Source organism: Hevea brasiliensis, chromosome 5 (assembly GCF_030052815.1).
Source record: "Hevea brasiliensis isolate MT/VB/25A 57/8 chromosome 5, ASM3005281v1, whole genome shotgun sequence".
Lineage (NCBI taxonomy): Eukaryota > Viridiplantae > Streptophyta > Magnoliopsida > Malpighiales > Euphorbiaceae > Hevea > Hevea brasiliensis.
In genome coordinates this window covers 109,708,560-109,716,051 of record NC_079497.1, presented here as the reverse complement: position 1 = coordinate 109,716,051, position 7,492 = coordinate 109,708,560, and the positions used below count along the sequence as shown (strand labels likewise).

Genomic DNA, 7,492 nt, shown 5'->3' with positions numbered 1-7,492 from the left:
TTCAATTTGGTTGGCATTTTGATTTCAATCTTTTATCTTCATTTAAAAAATTACTGTCGTTTTATTTGTGTCATTTAATTAAAGAAAGAAATTTAAAAGAAACAAAATGAATTATTTGGATTCTATTCTGATTTTTGATCTTACAATTTCAATTTATTCTAAATTTCATTTTCTTTATTATTTTATAAAAAGAAGAAAAATACTTTGTTGGGTCTTAATTTTAGCCTTTAAGTTTGGGATATTCTCCCATCTTAATTTTTTAGGGTGAAGTAGAAGAGGATAGGAATTAATTAAGGATCAATTAATTTTGTTAATTTCCTAAGCTACCTAGGTCTCTGTAGAGAAAACTCCTCCTCTCCCTTTGACTGACTCTTTAAAAACCCAAACCTCTATTTAAGAAGAAAACAACGATCCTCTTTGGACACTAGCTCTCCATACAAAACTCACGCTATCTGCTCTCTCTGGAGGAAGAGATCGGCACTTGTTCTCACAAAAAAAAAAAAAAACTCCATATTTTAGTGTCAGACCCATTTCAGCTTCAGGTTGAAACCAACGGCTCACCTTTTCTTCTTCACCAATACCAGTGTCTATTTTGCTCCAGATCAGCGCCTTCAAAAGCCACCCATTCTATTTGTTTCTGCCTCAACCCCAGCAGATCTATAGTTATTCATTAAGGAGATACTTACTAGATTTGATCGTTGGCTTCATAAGTGGATTCACTTTTTTTGGGTGCCATTGCGTCTGTTACTTCTCCGGTACATTCTTTTTACGATTTGTTAATTGATGACTATGGATTCATTTTTGTTTTTTATAGTAATCATTGATTATTGATCAAGCATATTGGTAATGGGTAGGGAGGATTGATACTATGTGGCTGTTTATGATTGCTTAGTTTTATTGTTTTGCGTATATACTGAATGATAATGAGGGAAGGTTTGGAGTGAATTGAAACAGAGGTTGGGTTGTTTGCTGAACTTGAATTTTTAGAATTGGATTATATGGTTTGATTGTTAATTCTCGATGGATGGGGTTTTGAAAATAAATAGATATAGCTGTTAGCTACATGAATTTTTTTTTTTTTTTGGTTTTAGTGTGGTCAGTATTTGTTGATGCTAAAACCCACAGATTATGTTTTGATGCTTCCCACTTATATTACTAAAATAATAAAGGTTCTTGTTTTCAGGGATGCTCGGTTGAAACTTTTATTTTATGCTAATTTCCGTAAATGGTGTTGTATTAGATCCTACTTATGACGAGGTGGTGATTTAAGCCAGAAAATTATGAGAATAAAATTTGTATATAGTAGAATTATCAACATCAGTGTGGGCATTCTAAATGCATTCTTGGGTATTTGGGAATACTTTCTTAAGTATGGTTTCCTCATGTAATAAGTGTCATGTTTATTATTGAAAAAGTTTAAGATTGTGAGTTGGAATTCTTGCTAATTGAATTAGTGGCATGATCCTACATAATTGCGGTCGAAGTTCATTGAGCATTATTAGCATTTGGCTCATCACAAGTGGAATCTTAGTGATACAACCCAAGTTCATGCATCCTGTTAATATTTTAGTATTAGTAAATAAAGCTTATAATATAAATTTTAATTCCTAAGCCCTTTTTATATAATGGTGTTACGTGTTTTGATGATGCTTGAATAGACGAGTAGATATTAAAATTTATTGGAAGGCCCAAATCATTTTGATTGTAAAATAAATAAAATATTATAAATAAATGAATTAATTAAAATATTTAGGATTTGATGATAATCTCATCACAACCCCTATTAATCAAAATATATAATAATCTTGAAGTCTAATGATAATTCCATTTTATACCTCATAAGGAAAGGCAATCAGATAATTAATTAAAATTATTTCAGGACTAATGATAATTGCATCTTAGACTTTAGGCTTTAAAACTTAAAGTTTTGTTAGAATTTAATGATAATTTCATCTTAAATCCTACAAACTTGAAATAAAGTATATAAAATCTTTCAATGTTTAATGATAATTAAATCTTATAAATCAGATAAAAATCAAGATTTTGGAGTTTAATGATAATTCCATCTTAAGCTCTATAAATCAAATAAAACTAAAATAATTGAAGATTTAGTGATAATTTCATCTTAAATCCTTAAATTAAAAAATAATAAATCCTTGGAGTTTAATGATGATTTCATCTTAAACTCTATAATTGAGTATAATTAAATTAATTAAGTTTTTTTAGGGGTTTAATGATAATTTAATCTTAAGCCCTACAAATTAAAAGTTCTTTAGAGAATGATAATTTCATCTTAAATCCTATAAACTAAAATTAATATTATTTTTGAGTTTAATGATAATTCCATCTTAATCTCTATAAATCAAATAAAATAATAAAACTTTTGAGAAATTTAATGATAATTTCATCTTAAATCTTGCAAAGCAAAATAAAATAAAATAAAGATCATGGGTTCGATGATAATTGCATCTCGAACCTAAAGAAATAATAATTAATGGTTTGTTGGGCGTAATGATTATTTCGTCTTATATCCAATAAAATAAAATAATTAGATTAATTTTTCTTAAACTATTCTAAAGACAATAATAAATTCAAACGAAATATTATTCTTGTATGGAAATTATTGAACCAGTCTGGAGCTACAAATTTTTGAAAAATCCAACTTTTGGGAGCATCTTGCTAAATCCCTCGATCAATTTGTGAGTAATATACGTGTTCAACTCATAATTTGCATTTGTATATAATTAGATGCACACACATAATACCCTTAGTTATTTGGACACCGATGATGGGATCAACAATGGAGAGTTGAAAGTTTTCACAATCTATTGAAATCCCTAGGAATTAAATGACACATTTCCCGATATTAAAGTTTTAATCAAGGAAAGAGAGGAAATTAATAAAATGTTAAGAAGGCATCACTTGTATCACATCTATGTTTGACTCATTTTAACAATATTTGTATTTATTAAAACAACTGAAACTTTTTAAAATAAAACTAAAATTTAATTTCTTAAAAATAATTGGCTTCTATTTTTTTAATAATGAGATTTTAAAAAAATAAAAATTAAAAATATTAAAACCAAAAATCTATTTTAAAATCTATTTTTAATTTCAAACATATTTTAATTTTCAAGTTAATCTAATTTCCAAAAATTTTAATTTATAAGTCAATTTTTTCAACAAATTTAATTTTTAAAGCCCAATTTAATTTTTCAAACGGAATTTAATTCTCAAACCCAATTTAATTTTCAAATAAAATTTTATTAGATTATTCGTCAAATTTAGAAGCCCCTTTAAAATAAAAAGTTTTCAAAAAATAAAAAATAAAACAAAGATCAAATGGAGTCAAAATTCACTTTTAGGGTCGCTTCACTTACTTGTGTATTTGACTTACCCTAATAGTGAGATATTTAAGCATTTCTACATTTATATTTTTGATCAAAGGCAAGGAACCAATATTACAAATTAAGCTCCATTTCAAATTATTGATATTAATTCATTTGAGCACATCCTTAAATCCATTTACTCTTTTGAGACGATGTGGGATGCCTAACAACTTCCCTACACGTATAAGGACCCCGAACCTTGAATCTCTAAAATAGAAGTGGATCATTTTCTTTAAAACAAAAGTTTTGAAAATATAATAAAAGGTTTTCTCTATTTTTCCTGCAAAAATTAGAGTAGCGACTCCTCACCTTTCCACTTCAGTGTGATAAATTAGCCTTGTGTTTTGGTGTGTATTGACTTAAAATTTTATGAAACTTTAATTGTGTGAGCTTAATTGATTTCAAGCCTTTTGTTTTGTGTTGGAAAATTGTTGATATATTGGTATGGTGTTGATGGAATTTATTATGATGGTAATTACCTTACTTACCTCTTCTTTCAAATTTTTAATCTTTTGTTAGAGAATGTTATGATAGGGTGAAGTTAAGGAACTTCTAAATGGAGTTGATTGAGAGTTTAAATCATGCATGAGGACAAACATGGAATAAGTGTGGGGGAATTTGATAAGTGCATAATTTATTAATTTTACTCCCATCACGTTTAGTGTTTTTAGTGTGTTTTTATATTTAATTCAGTTGGTTAAAATATATTTATCATTTAGGCATATTTTTAGATAGTTGTGGAATAATTATGTTAAATGGAGAAATTTTCAGTATTTGACCCTTGCTGTATTTTTCAGGTATTTCTAAAGTTATGGGTCTCCAAATTGAGTGCTGTTTAATCCATTGAAAAGCTAAGATAGAGAACTTCAAATGATAAAAAGGGATCAAAGCCCAAATCAGTCACCAAGGTTGACAAAATGAGCTATGAATCTATTGCAAAAGCCCAGACTTGATGTGTCACAACTAGTTTCAGTATTTATTTTGTATCTGGAGTTTTAGACGTCCAAATGAAGCAAGAGCAAGCCCAAGCCCAATTAAACCTTAAGAGCCACCTCTACAACTTCTATGAAGGGCTTGATGCGAGATGAGACCATTTTAATTATCAAAAACGGCAATAAAGTTGTCACTATAGGCTGAACTGTCTGTCTGAATCAGTCCCGATTTTTTGGCCATAACTTGGGCTGTAGACCTCGGATTTGGGCGAATTAGTACCCGTTGAAAAGCTAAGAAATAGGGTTACAACTTTCCTGAAGAGGGCAGAGGCAGATTCGGAAAGAAAGTCACTGAAAATCAGCCTTGATTCTAGAGACCTGAATGCAGACAGGCTGAAAATCTACATTTTGAATTTCAAAACTTTTCCTAGTTTGGTTCCTATCTTTGGGGTTAGGTTTTTACTATAAATACGTCCTTGGGCAGCAGCTAAGAGCATCCCAATTCAGACTTTCGTTCTCTATTTTCTTTTTAGATTTCTTCTTTATTTTTCTTTATTTTTCTGTAAGCCATGAACATGAGTGGCTAAGTTTTTAATTCAATTCAAGGGATTCAAGTTCTTTTGCTTGATTTGTGAGATCAGGTTCTTAATTTAATTTATGTCTTTTTGAATATCTATTATTTTCTGATTTAGTGTATTTGATCTGTTGAATGATTTTCTAAAAATGCCTATTAGTTAATTGTTTGAATTGATTAATTGCTAGCTCACCTTCATAATCCGTAATTATTGTGTAAGATTGAACATGAGTAGTAATTAGGTTTTATTGATTATGATCCAAGTTTTCGATAATAACCTAAGGAAACAATAGGGTGGATTAAATGATTTATGCTTCATAAATTATTGTTCAGCTTAACTACTTCCTTTTCTTAAAGCAATTATTAATTTGATGAGGATTGCTTAATACCAACTCAGTTAATAATTAGAGTCAATAAGAGTGCTGGGCTCGAATTGATGAGTATAGGGAAGTCAAGGGTTTACCTTGCTGTTTGGTAAATTTACGTTAAGTATTCAATAAGATATAATTGTATTTCTTTTGTCTATGATCAAAATCAATGCATTGGAATGCGAATTACCTTGGACTGAAGTTTGTTTAAATTGAGATTTTCATATTTAGTTCTTAAATTTCTGATTTCTTTTGATTTTGTGTTACAAACCCCCCCCCCCCCCCTCACACAATCTTTGTTTCTTTCATTTTCTGTTATACACAAGTGTACAAAATTTAATAATTCAGTCTCTAGGGTTCGACCTGGATTTGCCACTTGCTACAGAAAATATTTCACAATTGATAATTTCAGTTAATTTAATTTCTGTTAGTTTCGACACCCATCAAGAATTTTGGCACCGTTGCCGGGGACTGAAATTTATTGGATTTTGTGTTTTTGGTGTTAGGATATTTTGTTATTAACTCTGTTTGTGAAGTGTTGCTATTTTTAGGTTTTCAAAAAAAAATTACGGTGCTACTGTTCATTAAGAATTTTGGTTGAATTTGAAGGGCGGCCCCACCTTCTTGAGGCCAAATTAGATTTTTTTTCTAGGGTTTTGAGGCATTTTTCTGTTTTTACTTTGATTTCTTTTTGTTTATAACAAGAATTTCTCAATTTGGTGAGTTGATCTTTGATCCAGAAGTAGAAAAAATAGCTAAATGGTTGAGAAAATTGGCTAAGCAAGCCAGGCAGATTTCGAGTACATCTGAAGGAGTCCAATCTCCAAATGAGCTAAGTTCGGATTCGGATTCGGATTCGGAGTCAAATTCCGAAAACGAGACCATGGCTGCTGCTAGGACTTTGAAAGAGTTGGCTGCTCCTGATCTAAACCAACAGCCTTTGTGTATTCAATACCCTGCTTTAAATGTTGCTTTTGAGTTGAAATCTGGACTAATCCATTTGTTGCCTAAGTTTCATGGTCTTGCAGGTGAGGATCCACATAAGTATTTAAAAGAATTTCATATTGTGTGTTCCAGCATAAAATCTCAAGGAGTTTCAGAGGATCAGATCAAGCTTTGAGCTTTCCCTTTCTCACTGGAGGGCACAGCTAAGGATTGGCTGTATTATCTTCCTTCTGAATCTGTTAACTCATGGAATGGGATGAAGCAGATATTTTTGGAGAATTATTTTCCTGCTTCTCGTGCTGCCAACATAAGAAAAGAAATTTGTGGCATTCGGCAGTACAATGGAGAGAGATTGTATGAGTACTGGGAGCGATTTAAGAAGCTGTGTGTAAGCTGTCCCCATCATCAAATAAATGAGTAGCTGTTGATTCAGTATTTCTATGAGGGATTTCTATCAATAGACCGCAGTATGATAGATGCTGCCAGTGAAGGAGCTTTGGTTGACAAAACACCAGATGAAGCAAGGAGGCTGATTGCTAACATGGCAGCAAACTCTCAGCAGTTTGGAATGCAAATGGATCACACACCCATGAAGGTTAATGAGGTAAGTACATCTACCCTTGAGAAACAAATTTCTGATTAGTAGTTGGCTGTAGGGAATATGCAAATTGTTAAGGTATGTGGAATTTGTTCGGGTTCGAGTCATGCTACTGACATGTGTCCAGCATTACAAGAGGATGAATCAATGCAACATGTTAATACAGTAGGAAATTATGGACAGCCATAACACAGGTATGATCCCTTTTCCAATACTTATAATCCAGGATGGCATGATCATCCCAATTTGAGTTATGGGAATCAACCGGTGCAAAACCAATACCAGTAGCAAAGACCACAAGTGAATCAACCACTTCCACCTCCGCCTCCCTCAAATCAAGGTATGTCACTTGATGAAATTGTTAAGGCTTTGGCTAACAATACCCAACAGTTTCAACAGGAGACCAGAAATAGTATTCAAAATACAGAGAGGCAGATTGGTTAGTTAGCCTCATCTGTGAGTAGGCTGGAAGCTCAAGGTTCTAGAAAGCTTCCATCACAAACAGTCATGAACCCCAGAGAAAGTACGAGTGCTATACTGTTGCGGAGTGAGAAAGAAGTTGATAACCAGACTCCACATGAGTCAACGAAAAAGAAGAAGCAAGGAGAAAAAGAGTCTGAAGTTGAGGTAAATACTGAACCTAAACTGAATAAGGTTAATAATTCTGTTCTTCCTCCATTCCCCTA

The 7,492-nt window shown here is 31.6% G+C and overlaps 1 non-coding gene across 1 annotated transcript; it reads right to left on the bottom strand.

The window, feature by feature from the left end:
- Positions 1-6,512: 6,512 nt before the first annotated feature.
- LOC131180386 (small nucleolar RNA R71) lies at positions 6,513-6,619 on the bottom strand. Its single transcript, XR_009149162.1, has one exon. It is a non-coding gene; the product is annotated as a small nucleolar RNA R71 (small nucleolar RNA).
- Between the last annotated feature and the right edge of the window lie 873 nt (positions 6,620-7,492).